General features: G+C 48.9%; 1 pseudogene; it reads left to right on the forward strand.

The window, feature by feature from the left end:
- Window positions 1-27: 27 nt before the first annotated feature.
- LOC123152034 (UPF0481 protein At3g47200-like) lies at window positions 28-1,777 on the forward strand (annotated as a pseudogene).
- The last annotated feature ends 15,300 nt before the right edge of the window (window positions 1,778-17,077 follow it).

Genomic DNA, 17,077 nt, shown 5'->3' on the forward strand with positions numbered 1-17,077 from the left:
ATTGTCTCCTGAGCGGTTTAGGTGAAGATGGACCCTGCGGCCCAGCCACTGCTCGCCACGGCGGAGCACGACCACGAGGCTGACGGGCGCATCGCCGTCGTGCCCGGGAACGGAAACAAACACGCCGAGGACGCAGAGGCGGAGGAGATGTCCACGTCCATGCAGAGCCGGTTGGAGGAGAGCAGCACAGCCTCGGCTGGCGCCGGCGACGAGGCGGACGAGGACGAAGAGATGGCATCGCGCATGCAGCAGCGTCTGGACGCGCTTCCGGGGAAGCCGCACGAGAGCGAGCCCTTCACCATCTTCCGGGTGGCGGGGCCCATGCGCGACCGCAACCGTCACCTCTACGAGCCGCAGATGGTCTCCGTCGGCCCCTTCCACCGGGGCGCCGCCCGCCTCCGCGCCATGGAGGAGCACAAGTGGCGCTACCTCCGCGACCTCCTCGCGCGGGGCCACGAGCCGCTCGCGTCCTACGCCCGCGCCGCGCGGGCCCTCGAACCCGCGGCGCGCCGCCGCTACGCTGAGCCCACCGAGGACCTCAGGCCGCGTGGCTTCGCCGAGATGCTCCTCCTCGACGGCTGCTTCATCATCGAGTTCTGGCGAGGACGGCGCCGCCGACGCGCTCATCGACGCCGCCTGGGCCATGCAGAATGTCTACAGCGACCTCTTCCTGCTCGAGAACCAGCTCCCCTTCTTCGTCCTCGAGCGCTTCTACGCCATCGCCACCGGCGGCCGAGGCCGCGACCACCTCGTCACCAGCCTCCTCGCCAAGTACCTCACCGTCGAGACACCGCAGGACGCCGCCACGGCGAAGCCCCCCGACGGCGAGATCCTCCACCTGCTGCACCTCTACTACCACTGGTTCCTCCCACCACAAGACGAGGACGCCGCCGTCCCTCCCGCTGGCGGCAACAACAAGGTCACCGAGGAGGAGGAGGCGTTCAACGAGTGGCTGGCCAAGCCCATGGACGAGCGCTTGCCGTGGCTGCTCCCCTCGGCGTCGGAGCTGGAGGACGCCGGCGTCACGTTCCGGGCCAAGAAGTCCCCCCGGAGCCTCGTCGACGTGACGTTCCGCGCCCGCGACGGCGTGCTCGAGATCCCGGCCGTGGAGAGCTACACGAACCGCGCCATGTTCGCCAACCTCCTCGCGTACGAGCAGAGCCGGGGCCGGTGGGAGCTGCAGCGCCTGATGAGCTACGTGGTGCTCATGGCGTCGGTGGCATCGCACGGGCGGCGCGACGTGGACATCCTGCAGCGGGCCGGGGTGTTCGTCAAGGGGGACGAGGAGACGGCGGCGTTCTACGCGCACCTTGGTGAGCTCTGCGGCGGTGCCGCCGCGGGCACGCCGGGCGTCGCCAACAACTGCTACGCCGACATGTTCCGCGACGTGAGGGAGTACTGCGGCCGCAGCTGGAACAGGCACCGCGCCGTGCTCGCTCACGACTACTTCAGCAACCCGTGGACGAGCATGTCCGCCGCCGCCGCCGTGCTCCTGCTCGTCCTCACCGTCGTGCAGACCGTGTACACCGTGCTGCCGTATTACCACCCTTAATCATTGATCCATCATCCTGCATTCATGCATGCACCGAGTAGTCACAATCTTGGAGTACTCCCAGCGAAATAGTAACTGGTGAACGTTCGCCAGGGGGAAACTCCCAGCGAACGTCTTAGCTGCCACACGATCTTATTATGTAAACCTTTCAGCTTGAGCCGATTCTCCTGTCAATTTGCGTTGCTGTTCATATATATACGACATACGAGTGCTTCCTACTTTGAATCCTGCAGGACGCTGGATTTCAGTTGATTCTCTTTCCGTGTCACGATACAGCCAAACGTTTTAGGGCATGTTCGGAATGCATGTATGCAAAACAAAGGAACGGGGAGAAATAGAGGAATAGGAAAGAAAAGTGGACTGAATAAACAGAGTAAGAGCAACTCCCGTTTCGTCCGCCCATGTTCGTTTGAATCACTGTGGTCGAGAACACCGGCCCAATGCGCCGACTCATTCCCAAAAGCCGTCCGCTTCGCGCCTGCGCCAACCTATTTCCGACCCAAAATTGTGGTTGAAATACGTTCGCACCGCGCGTCTTCTCGGTGTCCGCCGCGGTCCCACTTGATGGGCACCCAACTACCACCCTTCGTATAATTTATGACGACTACTGATAGCAAGCCCACTAGTCAGCCAGTGGAAGCGTCCTTTCTTAACCCACACGTGCGCGGGGCCCGGCCTCATCCACTTGCATCCACATCTGGCTCTGTCAACGTTCTGGGAACCAGGGTATCCAGACTTGCCTGCCTGCGGCCCACGGCGTGGCTCCATCAGCGGTCTGGTACGGCCCACCTTCAGCATCAACAACACAAGACCCTCGCGAGGGGGCCAAGCCTCACGAGGCGGACGACGCAAAGACCTCCAGAAGAAGTGGCCTCCCTAGGCTGGATCCCGAGGAGCGGAGATTTCTATGCAGGCGCCCACCTCGTGAGGTTAAGGTGACGCAAGCCATGACGACCAAGGTCAGGCGGACGCCAGCGGGCGCGGTACAACAGGTTTTCTCTTTGGTGCTAAAGAGGCAAGCACACGCGCGGAGTCCCGAGGAATCAGCCAAAGGTTTTCATTCCCGTGCTACAAGACCAAGACCGTCAGGACGGCAGGACGGAGGTCATCGCCGAGCCCATCATGATGTCACGACCAGAATCTTTGCAGACGAAGACCACGTTTCGCCAGGATAAGATGTACTATTTGTCTCCCTTCAAACTTAGCCGTTGTGGGATTCCTTTCCGCCTTCGTTTTGGGGGAAGAGGACCAAGGTCACTATAATATAGCTTAGCCATCACCATAGAGGGGGACGGATGAATAGAGCCATCAAAACTCTCATCAGCTCACATCAACACAAGAACATGCCTTCTGAGGTTGTTCTGCCTCTATACTAGTTTATCCTCAGCCCACCTCGAGGCTAATCCACCACAAAGTAGTAGTAGGGTTTTACACCGCAAGGTGGCCCGAACCTGGGTAAACTGCTGTGCCTCTCTTCTTTCCCGTTCATCGAGCTAGGCCGTGAGCTCGACGAGTTGGTAGACCGGGGAGATTGAGTTCTTCGCACGCACCTCAGAGTTCGAATCTTCCTTGGGTCTGCGGAGCCCTGAATCCGACATTTCACGCGTCAGGTAGGGGTGCGTCGCAGCCTCTCTCCCACCGGTCGATCCGCCACCGTTCCGCCGTCCTCATGGCCGATGCTCGTCGAGTTTGTGTTGAGCGCTGGGCTGCCCTCACCGCCCGCGTCACCCAAACAGCACCTGCGGGCGACGGCGCCCCCGTCATTCCCCATCACCTGCGGCAAATGCCGCCACCGGCCCCGCGGCCCATGAGCAGTAGGCTTCATCGCTGCAGCCTTCTGTGTGGCGCGATGGGCGCACCGCCACTCCATCACCGACTCCGGTGGCTGCTTCGTCTTCCCATGCTCGTCGCGGGCCGGCGAACGCGTAGGCCATGCTGCTCATGGGTGCACGAGCTTCTGCGCTACCGCCCGACCGATGACCTCTACGAGGACTGGCTGGACGGCATTGCCGAGCTTGTCAGCATCGCTGGAGAGGCCCTTGCACCATCCCGCTCGCTGCCTCCCCCGTCGCCTCTCACGGGCGACGTGTCTCACGATGCGCCTCCTCCGCCTCCCACGCAAGATGCCGCCCCCGAGCCAAGGCGTGAGGCCCCTCGGCGCGACCCGCCGCTCAGGGCGCCAGCGCACGACGAAGAAAGTTGCCAAGTGGTGCAGCGGCCCCAAGGAGAGGCGCGTGTGCTCCCAGCACCGCCACGTCAAGACCGCATGCCGCCCGAGGCGGTGGTGCGGGAGCGCCAAGACCAGGCTCCCCCTCTGTGGTGTCCCCATGAGCGCGGCGGGTTGCCGCGCGTTCACCCTAGAGCTGCGCCGCGTCGTTTGGTGTGGGAAGTTCAAGCCAGACCTGCCTCCAAGCTACGATGGCACCCCCAACTCTGCCGAGTTCCTCCAGCTCTACGAGCTGAGCATCGAGGCGGCCAACGGCGATGAGAAGGTCATGGCAAACTGGTTCCCTGTGGCCCTTAAGGATGGGGCGCGCTCGTGGCTCCTGAACCTCCTCGCGGGATTGATCTCCTCCTGGGATGAAATGCGAGAGTGCTTCATCACCAACTTCCAGGGCACTCGCGACCGCGCTCCTACCGCGGGTGACCTACGGCGCATCAAGCACCAGCCAGGGGAGACCTTGCACAAATACATCCAGCGCTCAACAGCGTTCGTCTCAATATCCCCAAGGTGTCGGATGAGGCCATCATTTCGGCGTTCACTAATGGCGTCCGGGATGTCAAGATGAAGGAGGAGCTCACCATACACGAGGACATGTGCTCGGTTCTGGAGATGTTCAACATGGCAACCAGATGCACGAGGGCCGAGGAAGGTCGCCTCTCCCTCCTGGAGCTCCCGGAGGCCGATCAGAGGACAAGAAGGCCAAGACAAGGACATGAAGTGCAAGGGCCCAGCTATGCTCGTGGCTGAACCCAAGATGAAGCGCGGTTGTGACCACCCGAAGTCTTCCAAGGGCAGCCGCCCATTCTACATCTTCCACAACATGCATAGCCACAACACCAATGACTGCTAGGAGCTCAGGGCTATCCGAGACGGGCGCCTTGGCCAATGCCCCGAGCGCAACGACTGCGGCTACAGCCATGGAGGAGGCCGAGGTGGGGGACGCTGGGACAACCGCGACCCCTGCCAGGACTGGCGCGATCAGCCTCGTGAGGATCGCTGGCAGGGCCAGCCTCGCGAGGGCCCCTGGAGGATCAGTCTCGTGAGGACCGTCCTTAGGGCAATGCTGGCCTTCCTCCGCTGCCGCCACCACCAAGGAGGAATGACGACCACCACCAAGACGATGGGGCTGGGGGCTTCCAAGAGCCTCATGCCATCGCTTGCATCCCAGGCGGCGCTGAGGCCCCCGCCTCCCATCACATCTTCAAGCGGTTCACTCGCAAGGTGAACGCGGCCCTCCCCAAGATGGAGGCAACGCATCCGCTCAGGTGTTCCAAGTACACCATCACCTTCGACTCTACTGACCACTCAAGTGCGCGGCCACTGCTGGCACGCTCCCGATGCTCTGCTCGCCCACCATCAGCATCATCCTCGCCACCAAGACACTTATCGATGGCGGCGCAGGGCTCAATGTCCTCTCCGTCGAGATGTTCGGCACGCTCCAGGTGCCATACGACCAGTGATAACCCACAAGTATAGGGGATCACAACAGTTTTCGATAAGTAAGAGTGTCGAACCCAACGAGGAGCTAAAGGTAGAACAAATATTCCCTCAAGTTCTGTCAACCACCGCTACAACTCTACGCACGCTTGACGTTCGCTTTACCTAGAACAAGTATGAAACTAGAAGTACTTTGTAGGTGTTGTTGGATAGGTTTGCAAGATAATAAAGAGCAAGTAAATAAAAAGTAGGGGCTGTTTAGGTAAAGACACAACTAAGTTAGTTTTAGTAAACAACTTTTTGTTACGAGAAAGTTATTTGTCCCTAGGCAATCGATAACTAGACCGGTAATCATTATTGCAGTTTCATATGAGGGAGAGGCACAAGCTAACATACTCTCTCTACTTGGATCATATGCACATTGGAACTCTAGCAAGCATTGATACGTCTCCAACGTATCTATAATTTTTGATTGCTCCATCCTATATTATCTACTGTTTTAGACATTACTGAGCTTTATTATCCACTTTTATATTATTTTTGGGACTAACCTATTAACCGGAGGCCCAGCCCAGAATTGCTGTTTTTTGCCTGTTTTAGGGTTTCGAAGAAAAGGAATATCAAACGTAGTCCAAACGGAATGAAACCTTAGGGAACGTGGTTTTCTCAACAGATAAGACCCGGGAGACTTGGACCCTATGCCAAGGCACGTAACAGGAGGCCACGAGGTAGGGGGGCGCGCCCTACCCTACCAGGCACGCCCCCACCCTCGTGGGCCCCCTGTTGCTCCACCGACGTACTTCTTCCTCCTATATATATCCACGTACCCCCAAACTATCAGAACAGGAGCCAAAACCCTAATTCCACCGCCATAACTTTCTGTATCCACGAGATCCCATCTTGGGGTTTGTTCCAGAGCTCCGCCGGAGGGGGCATCGATCACGGAGGGCTTCTACATCAACACCATAGCCCCTCCGATGAAGTGTGAGTAGTTTATCTCAGACCTACGGGTCCATAGTTAGTAGCTAGATGGCTTCTTCTCTCTTTTTGGATCTCAATACAATGTTCTCCCCCTCTCTTGTGGAGATCTATTCGATGTAATCTTCTTTTTGTGGTGTGTTTGTTGAGACCGATGAATTGTGGGTTTATGATCAAGTCTATCTATGAATAATATTTGAATCTTCTCTGAATTCTTTTATGTATAATTGGTTATCTTTACAAGTCTCTTCGAATTATCAGTTTGGTTTGGCCTACTAGATTGATCTTTCTTGCAATGGGAGAAGTGCTTAGCTTTGGGTTCAATCTTGCGGTGTCCTTTCCCGGTGACAGTAAGGGCAACAAGGCACATATTGTATTGTTGCCATCGAGGATAACAAGATGGGGTTTTCTTCATATTGCATGAGTCTATCCCTCTACATCATGTCATCTTGTTTAAGGCGTTACTCTTTTTTTAACTTAATACTCTATATGCATGCTGGATAGCGGTCGATGAGTGGAGTAATAGTAGTAGATGTAGGCAGGAGTCGGTCTACTTGTCTCGGACATGATGCCTATATACATGATCATGCCTAGATATTCTCATAACTATGCTCAATTCTGTCAATTGCTCAACAGTAATTTGTTCTCCCACCGTATAATACTTATGCTCTCGAGAGAAGCCACTAGTGAAACCTATGGCCCCCGGGTCTATCTTCATCATATTGTTCTCCTACTACTTTGCTATTTACTTTGCGTTTATTTTACTTTGCATCTTTATCATAAAAATACCAAAAATATTATCTTATCATATCTATCAGATCTCACTCTCGTAAGTTGCCTTATAAGGATTGACAACCCCTATTTGCGTTGGTTGCGAGGATTTATTTGTTTTGTGCAGGTACGAGGGACTTGCACGTAGCCTCCTACTGGATTGATACCTTGGTTCTCAAAAACTGAGGGAAATACTTACGCTACTTTGCTGCATCATCCCTTCCTCTTCGGGGAAAACCAACGTAGTGCTCAAGAGGTAGCAAGCATCCGCAACTACTAAAGATCATTAAGGTAAAACCCAACCATAGCATTAAAGCATCAAGTCCTCTTTATCCCATACGCAACAACCCCCTTACTCGGGTTTGTGTTTCAGTCACTGACGCAACCCACTATAAGCGAATCATGAACGTATTGCATCACCCTACAGCGGGGATCCCTCACGCTTGCGCGACACGGAGAGCACCATAGGACAACACCAATAATAAAACATGCAACTCAAACCAATCTTGATCATCAAATAGCCCATAGGACAAAACAGATCTACTCAAACATCATAGGATAGCCATACATCATTGGGAAATAATATATAGCATTGAGCACCATGTTTAAGTAGAGATTACAGTGGGTAAGAGAGAGGTTACACCGCTGCAAAGAGGGAGGAAGAGTTGGTGATGATGGCGGTGAAGTTGTTGATGATGACCACGGCAGCGTTCTGGCGCCACCGGAAGAGAAGGGGAGAGGGGCCCCTTCGACTTCTCCTTCCTTGACCTCCTCCCTAGATGGGAGAAGGGTTTCCCCTCTGGTCCTTGGCCTCCATGGCGTGGGAGGGGCAAGAGCCCCTCCAAGATTTGATCTGTCTCTCTGTCTCTCTCTGTTTCTGCCTTTTTAGATTCTACCCTTTCACCGTTTCTTATATTCCCGGAGATCCGTAACTCCGATTGGGCTGAAATTTTAACACGGTCTCTATCCGGATATTAGCTTTCTTGTGGTGAAAGAAGGGCACCAGCCGCCTTACGGGGTGGCCACGAGGGTTAGGGGTGCACCCAGGGGGGTAGGGCGCGCCCCCTGCCTCATGCCTCCCTCGGGCACCGTCTCGCGTGGATTTTTCTTCCCAAAAATCATATATATTCCAAAAAAATCTCCTTCAATTTTTATCCCGTTTGGACTCCGTTTGATATGGATATTCTGCGAAATAAAAAACATGCAACAAACAGGAATTGACACTGGGCACTGGATCAATTGTTAGTCCCAAAGAAGTATAAAAAGTTGCCAAAAGTATATGAAAGTTGTAGAATATTGGCATGGAACAATGAAAAATTATAGATACGACAGAGACATATTAGCATCCCCAAGATTAATTCCTGCTCGTCCTCGAGTAGGTAAATGGTAAAAAAGATAATTTTTGATGTGGAATGCTACCTAGCATAATCTTGATCATGTATCTAATCATGGCATGAATATTAAGATACGAGTGATTCAAAGCAATAGTCTATCATTTGACATAAAAACAATAATACTTCAAGCCTACTAATAAAGCGATCATGTCTTTTCAAAATAACATGGCCAAAGAAAGTTATCCCTACAAAATCATATAGTCTGGCTATGCTCCATCTTCACCACACAAAATATTCACATCATGCACAACCCCGATGACAAGCCAAGCAATTGTTTCATACTTTTGACGTTCTCAAGCCTTTTCAACTTTCACACAATACATGAGCGTGAGCCATGGACATAGCACTATAGGTGGGATAGAATGGTGGTTGTGGAGAAGACAAAAAGGAGAAGATAGTCTCACATCAACTAGGCGTATCAACGGGCTATGGAGATGCCCATCAATAGATATCAATGTGAGTGAGTAGGGATTCCCATGCAACGGATGCACTAGAGCTATAAGTGTATGAAAGCTCCAACTGAAACTAAGTGGGTGTGCATCCAACTTGCTTGTTCATGAAGACCTCGGGCATTTGAGGAAGCCCATCATCGGAATATACAAGTCAAGTTCTATAATGAAAATTCCCACTAGTATATGAAAGTGATAACTCAAGAGACTCTCTATATGAAGAACACGGTGCTACTCTGAAGCACAAGTGTGGTAAAAGGATAGTAACATTGCCCCTTCTCTCTTTTTCTCTCATTTTTTATTTCCTTTTTATTTTCTCTTTTTTTGTGCCTTCTCTTTTTTTGGCCTTTCTCTTTTTTTATTTTTATTTTTTTTCGTCCGGAGTCTCATCCCGACTTGTGGGGGAATCATAGTCTCCATCATCCTTTCCTCACTGGGGCAATGCTCTAATAATGATCATCATCACACTTTTATTTACTTACAACTCAATATTACAACTCAATGTCTAGAACAAAGTATGACTCTATATGGATGCCTCCGGCGGTGTACTGGGATGTGCAATGATCTAGCGTAGCAAAGATATCACAAAAACGGACAAGCCATAAAAATATCAAGCTAGCTATCTTACGATCATGCAAAGCAATATGACAATGAATGCTCAAGTCATGTATATGATGATGATGGAAGTTGCATGGCAATATATCTCGGAATGGCTATGGAAATGTCATAATAGGTAGGTATGGTGGCTGTTTTGAGGAAGGTATATGGTGGGTTTATGGTACCGGCGAAAGTTGCGCGATAGTAGAGAGGCTAGCAATGGTGGAAGGGTGAGAGTGCGTATAATCCATGGACTCAACATTAGTCATAAAGAAATCACATACTTATTGCAAAAGTCTATTAGCTATCGAAACAAAATACTACGCGCATGCTCCTAGGGGGATATATTGGTAGGAAAAGACCATCGCTCGTCCCCGACTGCCACTCATAAGGAAGACAATCAATAAATACCTCATGCTCCGACTTCGTTACATAACGGTTCACCATACGTGCATGCTACGAGAATCACCAACCTCAACACAAGTATTTCTACTAATCCACAACTACCCACTAGCATGACTCTAATATCACCATCTTTTTATCGCAAAACTATTGCAAGGAATCAAACATATCATATTCAGTGATCTACAAGTTTTATGTAGAATTTTATGACTAACCATGTGAATGACCAGTTCCCGTCATCTCTCTAAATAGATATAAGTGAAGCAAGAGAGTTTAAATCTTTTTACAAAAGATATGCCCACGCTCTAACAAATATAAGTGAAGTAAAAGAGCATTCTACAAATGGCGGTTTTCTATGTAAAGAGAAACAGGCAATCCAAACTTCAAATGATATAAGTGAAGCACATGAAGCATTCTATAAAGCCATACTCAAAAGATATAAGTGAAGTGCAGTGAGCATTCTATAAATCAACCAAGGACTATCTCATACCAGCATGGTGCATAAAATAAGAATGAAAAATAAATGCAAAAGACGCTCCAAGATTGCACATATCGCATGAACGAAACGAATCCGAAAACATACCGATGCTAGTTGAAGAAAGAGGGGATGCCTTCCGGGGCATCCCCAAGCTTAGATGCTTGAGTCTCCTTAAATATTTACTTGGGATGCCCCGTGCATCCCCAAGCTTGAGCTCTTGCCTCTCTTCCTTCTTCTCACATCGAGACCTTCTCGATCATCGAACACTTCATCCACACAAAACTTCAACAGAAAACTCGGTAAGATCCGTTAGTATAATAAAGCAAATCACTACTCTAAGTACTGTTGCAAACCAATTCATATTTTTTTTGGCATTGTGTCTACTGTAGTATAACTTTTTCATGGCTTAATCCACTGATATAAATCGATAGTTTCATCAAAACAAGCAAACTATGCATCAAAAACAGAACCTGTCTAAAACAGAATAGTCTGTAATAGTCTGAACATTCACCATACTTCTGATACTTGAATAATTCTGCCAAAATTAGGAAAAATAAAAAATTCGTATAGAAAGACAGTGCAAAAATAATCAGAACCATTTGAGGTTCCATTAAAAAATGTAAAATCGCGCACTACAGCCAAAGTTTCTGTCCTGCACCGTACAAACCAACAAGCATTGTAAACATCCTAAAGGCAAACCTTGGCACATTATTTTTATAATACAATGGAATTGTACAAGGGGATAATTATTTTTGTTGAAAAGTTTCTATAATCAAAGTTTCCATGAGCATGAACAAAGTTCAAGGCTAGCTCCCACTTCAACAATGCTTGTCTCTCTCACTTTCACTTTCCTTTTTGAAAAAGTTTTGGGTTCCCTCTTTATTTTTGTTGTTTTAAAACTATATGAAAGCACTCAACAGAAATAAATGACTCTCTAAAACTTCCGGGTTGTCTCCCTGGCAGCACTTTCTTTAAAGCCATTAAGCTAGGCATATAGTGCTCAAGTAGTGAATCCACCCGGATCCCAAGGTATATCAAATCCAATTTTAATTAACAATGATTTGTAATTTAGTAGTGAGCACAAAGTAACATATATCATGTAACAACGAAGTCTAACTCTCTTCCTATGCATCGGCATGTCATAAAAGAACAATTCATGCACACATAGTAAAGGCCAATGCATAGTATAAACGGTTTCTTGCAATTTTATTGCATTGGAAACATAGAGAGATGGAGATATAGTTCCTCTATCATAATAATTGCAAGTAGGAGCAGCAAGAACATGCATATTATATCTATCAAAATCATCATGTGTAGTAGTAAAAGGCAACCCATCAATATAATCCTTAATAAGTGCAAACTTCTCCGATATAGTGTAGTTGGGAGAATTCAGAACGATAATAGGACTATCACGCATGGGTGCAATAGCAAAAATTTCATGTTTAACATAAGGAACTATAGCAAGTTCATCTCCATAAACATAATTCATATTGGCATCTTGGCCACAAGCATAGCAAGCATCATCAAAAAGGGATATTTCAAAAGAATCAACGGGATCATAGCAATTGTCATAGCATTCATCCTTCGATAAGCATGAAGGGAAATTAAACAATGTATGAGTTGAAGAGTTATTCTCATTAGAAGGTGGGCATGGGTGATCAATCCGCTATTCCTCCTTTTGTTCTTCACTCTCCTCCTCATCTTTTTCATCCAATGAGCTCACAGTTTCATCAATTTCTTCTTCCATAGATTCCTGCAAAATATTAGTCTCTTCTGGGACAGCAGAGACTTTCTCAATAAACGCATCAATATCGGAATTGTATTCATAATTCTCATAACAATATTTAAGGATAGCTAAATTTTCAGGTCTGTAGACAACATCATAAAGATTTTCATATTCTTTGAACATAGATTCAATTTCATAAGCACCCATAAAAGCAACAAATTCTTCTATTTGTTCCACATCATAGTAGTCATATATACCTCTAGCATAAGAAGCCAAAGTTTCATTATCATTAAATTCACATGAAAAGGGAAGGTGTGGAGCCTTCATCCTAGAGCAACAAGTATAATCATATCTCAAGCATAGTTGCCTAGCATACCAATACAACATATAAATTTGATCCCATAATAGTTTCCCTTTTTGAGTCAAGCGATAATCCCTAAAGTATTCACATTGATCCAACGTGTCTCCCATTACCAAATTGAATGGGGTTTTCTCTGGATTATCAAAGTAGTACATAATATCTGTCACATAACGAGCATCGAAGGTTTTAGGAGGTTCCTCATCTCCATGAGCAGCAAGTACACCTAATATTTTTTTGGTATTTTGTGTTCCATATCCATGGCTAAAGATAAAGAACAACTAAGAACATCAAATAAAAATTCCGTAGTGATAAAGCAAACAAGCACACACGAGAATATTCACCCCACGCTATTGCTCCCCGGCAACGGCGCCAGAAAAAGGTCTTGATAACCCAGAAGTATAGGGGATCGCAACCGTTTTCGATAAGTAAGAGTGTCGAACCCAACGAGGAGCTAAAGGTAGAACAAATATTCCCTCAAGTTCTATCAACCAGCGATACAACTCTAGGCACACTTGATGTTCGCTTTACCTAGAACAAGTATGAAACTAGAAGTACTTTGTAGGTGTTGTTGGATAGGTTTGCAAGATAATAAAGAGCAAGTAAATAAAAAGTAGGGGCTGTTTAGGTAAATACACAACTAAGTTAGTTTTAGTAAACAACTTTTTGTTACGAGAAAGTTATTTGTCCCTAGGCAATCGATAACTAGACCGGTAATCATTATTGCAGTTTCATATGAGGGAGAGGCATAAGCTAACATACTCTCTCTACTTGGATCATATGCACTTATGATTGGAACTCTAGCAAGCATCCGCAACTACTAAAGATCATTAAGGTAAAACCCAACCATAGCATTAAAGCATCAAGTCCTCTTTATCCCATACGCAACAACCCCCTTACTCGGGTTTGTGTTTCAGTCACTCACGCAACCCACTATAAGCAAATCATGAACGTATTGCAACACCCTAAAGCGGGGATCCCTCACGCTTGCGCGACACGGAGAGCACCATATGACAACACCAATAATAAAACATGCAACCCAAACCAATCTTGATCAAATAGCCCATAGGACAAAACAGATCTACTCAAACATCATAGGATAGCGCGTTGAGCACCATGTTTAAGTAGAGATTACAGCGGGTAAGAGAGAGGTTACACCGCTGCATAGAGGGGGGAAGAGTTGGTGATGATGGCGGTGAAGTTGTTGGTGAAGATTGCGGTGATGATGATGGCCACGGCAGCGTTCCGGCGCCACCGGAAGAGAAGGGGAGAGGGGGCCCCTTCGTCTTCTCCTCCCTTGACCTCCTCCCTAGATGGGAGAAGGGTTTCCCCTCTGGTCCTTGGCCTCCATGGTATGGGAGGGGCGAGAGCCCCTCCGAGATTGGATTTGTCTCTCTGTCTCTCTCTGTTTCTGCGTTTTTAGATTCTACCGTTTCACCGTTTCTTACATTCCCGGAGATCCGTAACTCCGATTGGGCTGAAATTTTAACACGATCTCTATCCGGATATTAGCTTTCTTGCGGCGAAAGAAGGGAACCAACTGCCTTACAGGGTGGCCACGAGGGTCAGGGGCGCGCCCAGGGGGGGTGGGGCGCGCCCCCCTGCCTCGTGCCTCCCTCGGGCACCGTCTCGCGTGGATTTTTCTTCCCAAAAATCATATATATTCCAAAAAAAATCTCCGTCAGGTTTTATCCCGTTTGGAATCCGTTTGATATGTATATTCCGCGAAACAAAAAACATGCAGCAAACAGGAACTGGCACTGGGCACTGGATCAATATGTTAGTCCCAAAAATAGTATAAAAAGTTGCCAAAAGTATATGAAAGTTGTAGAATATTGGCATGGAACAATCAAAAATTATAGATACGACGGAGACGTATCAACCAGCTCCAGCCTACCAAGCCCTTCTCGGGGGTAACCGACGGCTCCACTATCCCCATAGGGCATATCCGCCTCCCCGTCACCTTCGGCAAGCGCGACAACTACCGCACGGAGCTCATCGACATCGACGTCGCCCACATTCGCCTCCCGTACAACGCCATCCTTGGATATCCATATCTAGCCAAGTTCATGGCCGCGACCCACCATGGCTACAATGTCCTCAAGATGCCGGGGAGCGGCGACATCATCATGGTCGCTTGCGACGAAAAGGATGCGGTGTGCTCCCTTGAGCGCGCCTACCAAGCTGCGGCGGTCGAGAACCCGGATGACGAAGGCGCCGTCCACCCCCCGAAGGTCATTCCCAAGAAGAAGCAGCTGCTCCCCCGAGGATCTCAGGAAGAGGGGGCGACCACGATCGTGTCTCAGGCCCTGCGCCCACCGATGGGGTGCCTTCCCCTCTCGCATAGGAAGGAGTGCCCAACGCCCCTCTCAGGTTGGGCTCAGGGGCTCTCCTCTGGAGGGCCTCAGACTTGGCCAGCGTCATGAGGGAGGCGTGCAGGCACCATGTGGAGGCGTGCTTCAAAGCGCACTTCCGCGAAAATAGTGCAGGGAGCGGGGCACCAGGCGCTCAGGAGTTCATCACCAAGGCAATCGAGGAGCTTCAGGAAGCAAGAGCCATGCGGGGTGAGCGTCGCCTCGCTCCACCCAGCGCGGCTCCCTTCCTTGGCGAGGGCAACGAGCTGCGTGCCTGCATCAACATCCCAGGGCTCAATAGAGCCGCGTCTCAGGAGCTCTTCTAGCCGTCCCACGTTGGCCGGTGTGAGGGCCCCCCTCACAGCTACGTTCGCATGCCTTTCGGTCCGCCGAGCGTGGTTGCTGATACGTCTCCAACGTATCTATATTTTTTGATTGTTCCATGCTATTATATTATCTATCTAGGATGTTTTATATGCATTTATATGCTATTTTATATGATTTTTGGGACTAACCTATTAACCTAGAGCCTAGTGCCAGTTTCTGTTTTTTCCTTGTTTTTGAGTATCGCAGAAAAGGAATATCAAACGGAGTCCAATTGACCTTAAAATTTACTGAGATTGTTTTTGGACCATAAGAAGCCCACAGAGTACCGGAGATGGACCAGAAGAGTCCCGAGGCCACCACGAGGGTGGGGGCGTGCCCTACCCCCCTGGGCACGCCCCCTATCTCGTGGCCGCCTCATGGACCCCCCTGACTTGTTCCCGATGCCAACACTTCTTATATGACCCCAAACTTCCAGAAAGAAACCTAGATCGGGAGTTCCGCCGCCGCAAGCCTCCGTAGCCACCGAAATCCAATCTAGACCCGTTCCGTCATCCTGCCGGAGGGGGGAATCCCTCTCTGGTGGCCATCTTCATCATCCCAGCGCTCTCCATGACGAGGATGAAGTAGTTCACCCTCGGGGCTGAGGGTATGTACCAGTAGCTATGTGTTTGATCTCTCTCTCTCTCTCTCTCTCTCTCTCTCTCTCTCTCTCTCTCTGTCTCTCTCTCTCATGTTCTTGATTCGGCACGATCTTGATGTATCACGAGCTTTGCTATTATAGTTGGATCTTATGATGGTTCTCCCCCTCTACTCTCTTGTAATGGATTGAGTTTTCCCTTTGAAATTATCTTATCGGATTGAGTCTTTAAGGATTTGAGAACACTTGATGTATGTCTTGCATGTGCTTATCTGTGGTGACAATGGGATATTCACGTGATCTACTTGATGTATGTTTTGGTGATCAACTTGCGAGTTCCATGACCTTGTGAACTTATGCATAGGGGTTGGCACACATTTTCATCTTGACTCTCCGGTAGAAACTTTGGGGCACTCTTTGAAGTTCTTTGTGTTGGTTGAATAGATGAATCTGAGATTGTGTGATGCATATCGTATAATCATACCCATGGATACTTGAGGTGACATTGGAGTATCTAGGTGACATTACGGTTTTGTTTGATTTGTGTCTTAAGGTGTTATTCTAGTACGAACTCTAGGATAGATCGAACGAAAAGAATAACTTCGTGTTATTTTACTCTGGACTCTTGAATAGATCAATCAGAAAGAATAACTTTGAGGTGGTTTCGTACCCTACAATAATCTCTTCGTTTGTTCTCCGCTATTAGTGACTTTGGAGTGACTCTTTGTTGCATGTTGAGGGATAGTTATATGATCCAATTATGTTATTATTGTTGAGAGAACTTGCACTAGTGAAAGTATGAACTCTAGGCCTTGTTCTGAAGCATTGCAATACCGTTTGTGCTCACTTTTATCATTAGTTACCTTGCTGTTTTTATATTTTCAGATTACAAAAACCTATATCTACCATCCATATTGCACTTGTACACCATCTCTTCGCCGAACTAGCGCACCTATACAATTTACCATTGTATTGGGTGTGTTGGGGACACAAGAGACTCTTTGTTATTTGGTTGCAGGGTTGTTTGAGAGAGACAGTCTTCATCCTACGCCTCCCACGGATTGATAAACCTTAGGTCATCCACTTAAGGGAAATTTGCTACTGTCTACAAATCTCTGCACTTGGAGGCCCAACAACGTCTACAAGAAGAAGGTTGTGTAGTAGACATCAGCTGCCGTGCACCAGCGCCACATGCAGGCCGTCCTGGAGGCTGACGAGGCCAGGCGTGAGGCATTCCAGACGGAGGAGGTGACGAACCTTCGGAGCCCCTTGGGCCTTTGGAGCCTCACGAGGTTCGGGAGCTGGATGGCTCGTGAGGAGCAACTTCTGCGGCACGCATCTTCAGCTAATCCAACACTTCTTCAGCAATGGTGCTAGGTGACACTTTTTGATT

The sequence above is a fragment of the Triticum aestivum genome, chromosome 7A (assembly GCF_018294505.1).
Source record: "Triticum aestivum cultivar Chinese Spring chromosome 7A, IWGSC CS RefSeq v2.1, whole genome shotgun sequence".
In the NCBI taxonomy this organism is placed as follows: domain Eukaryota; kingdom Viridiplantae; phylum Streptophyta; class Magnoliopsida; order Poales; family Poaceae; genus Triticum; species Triticum aestivum.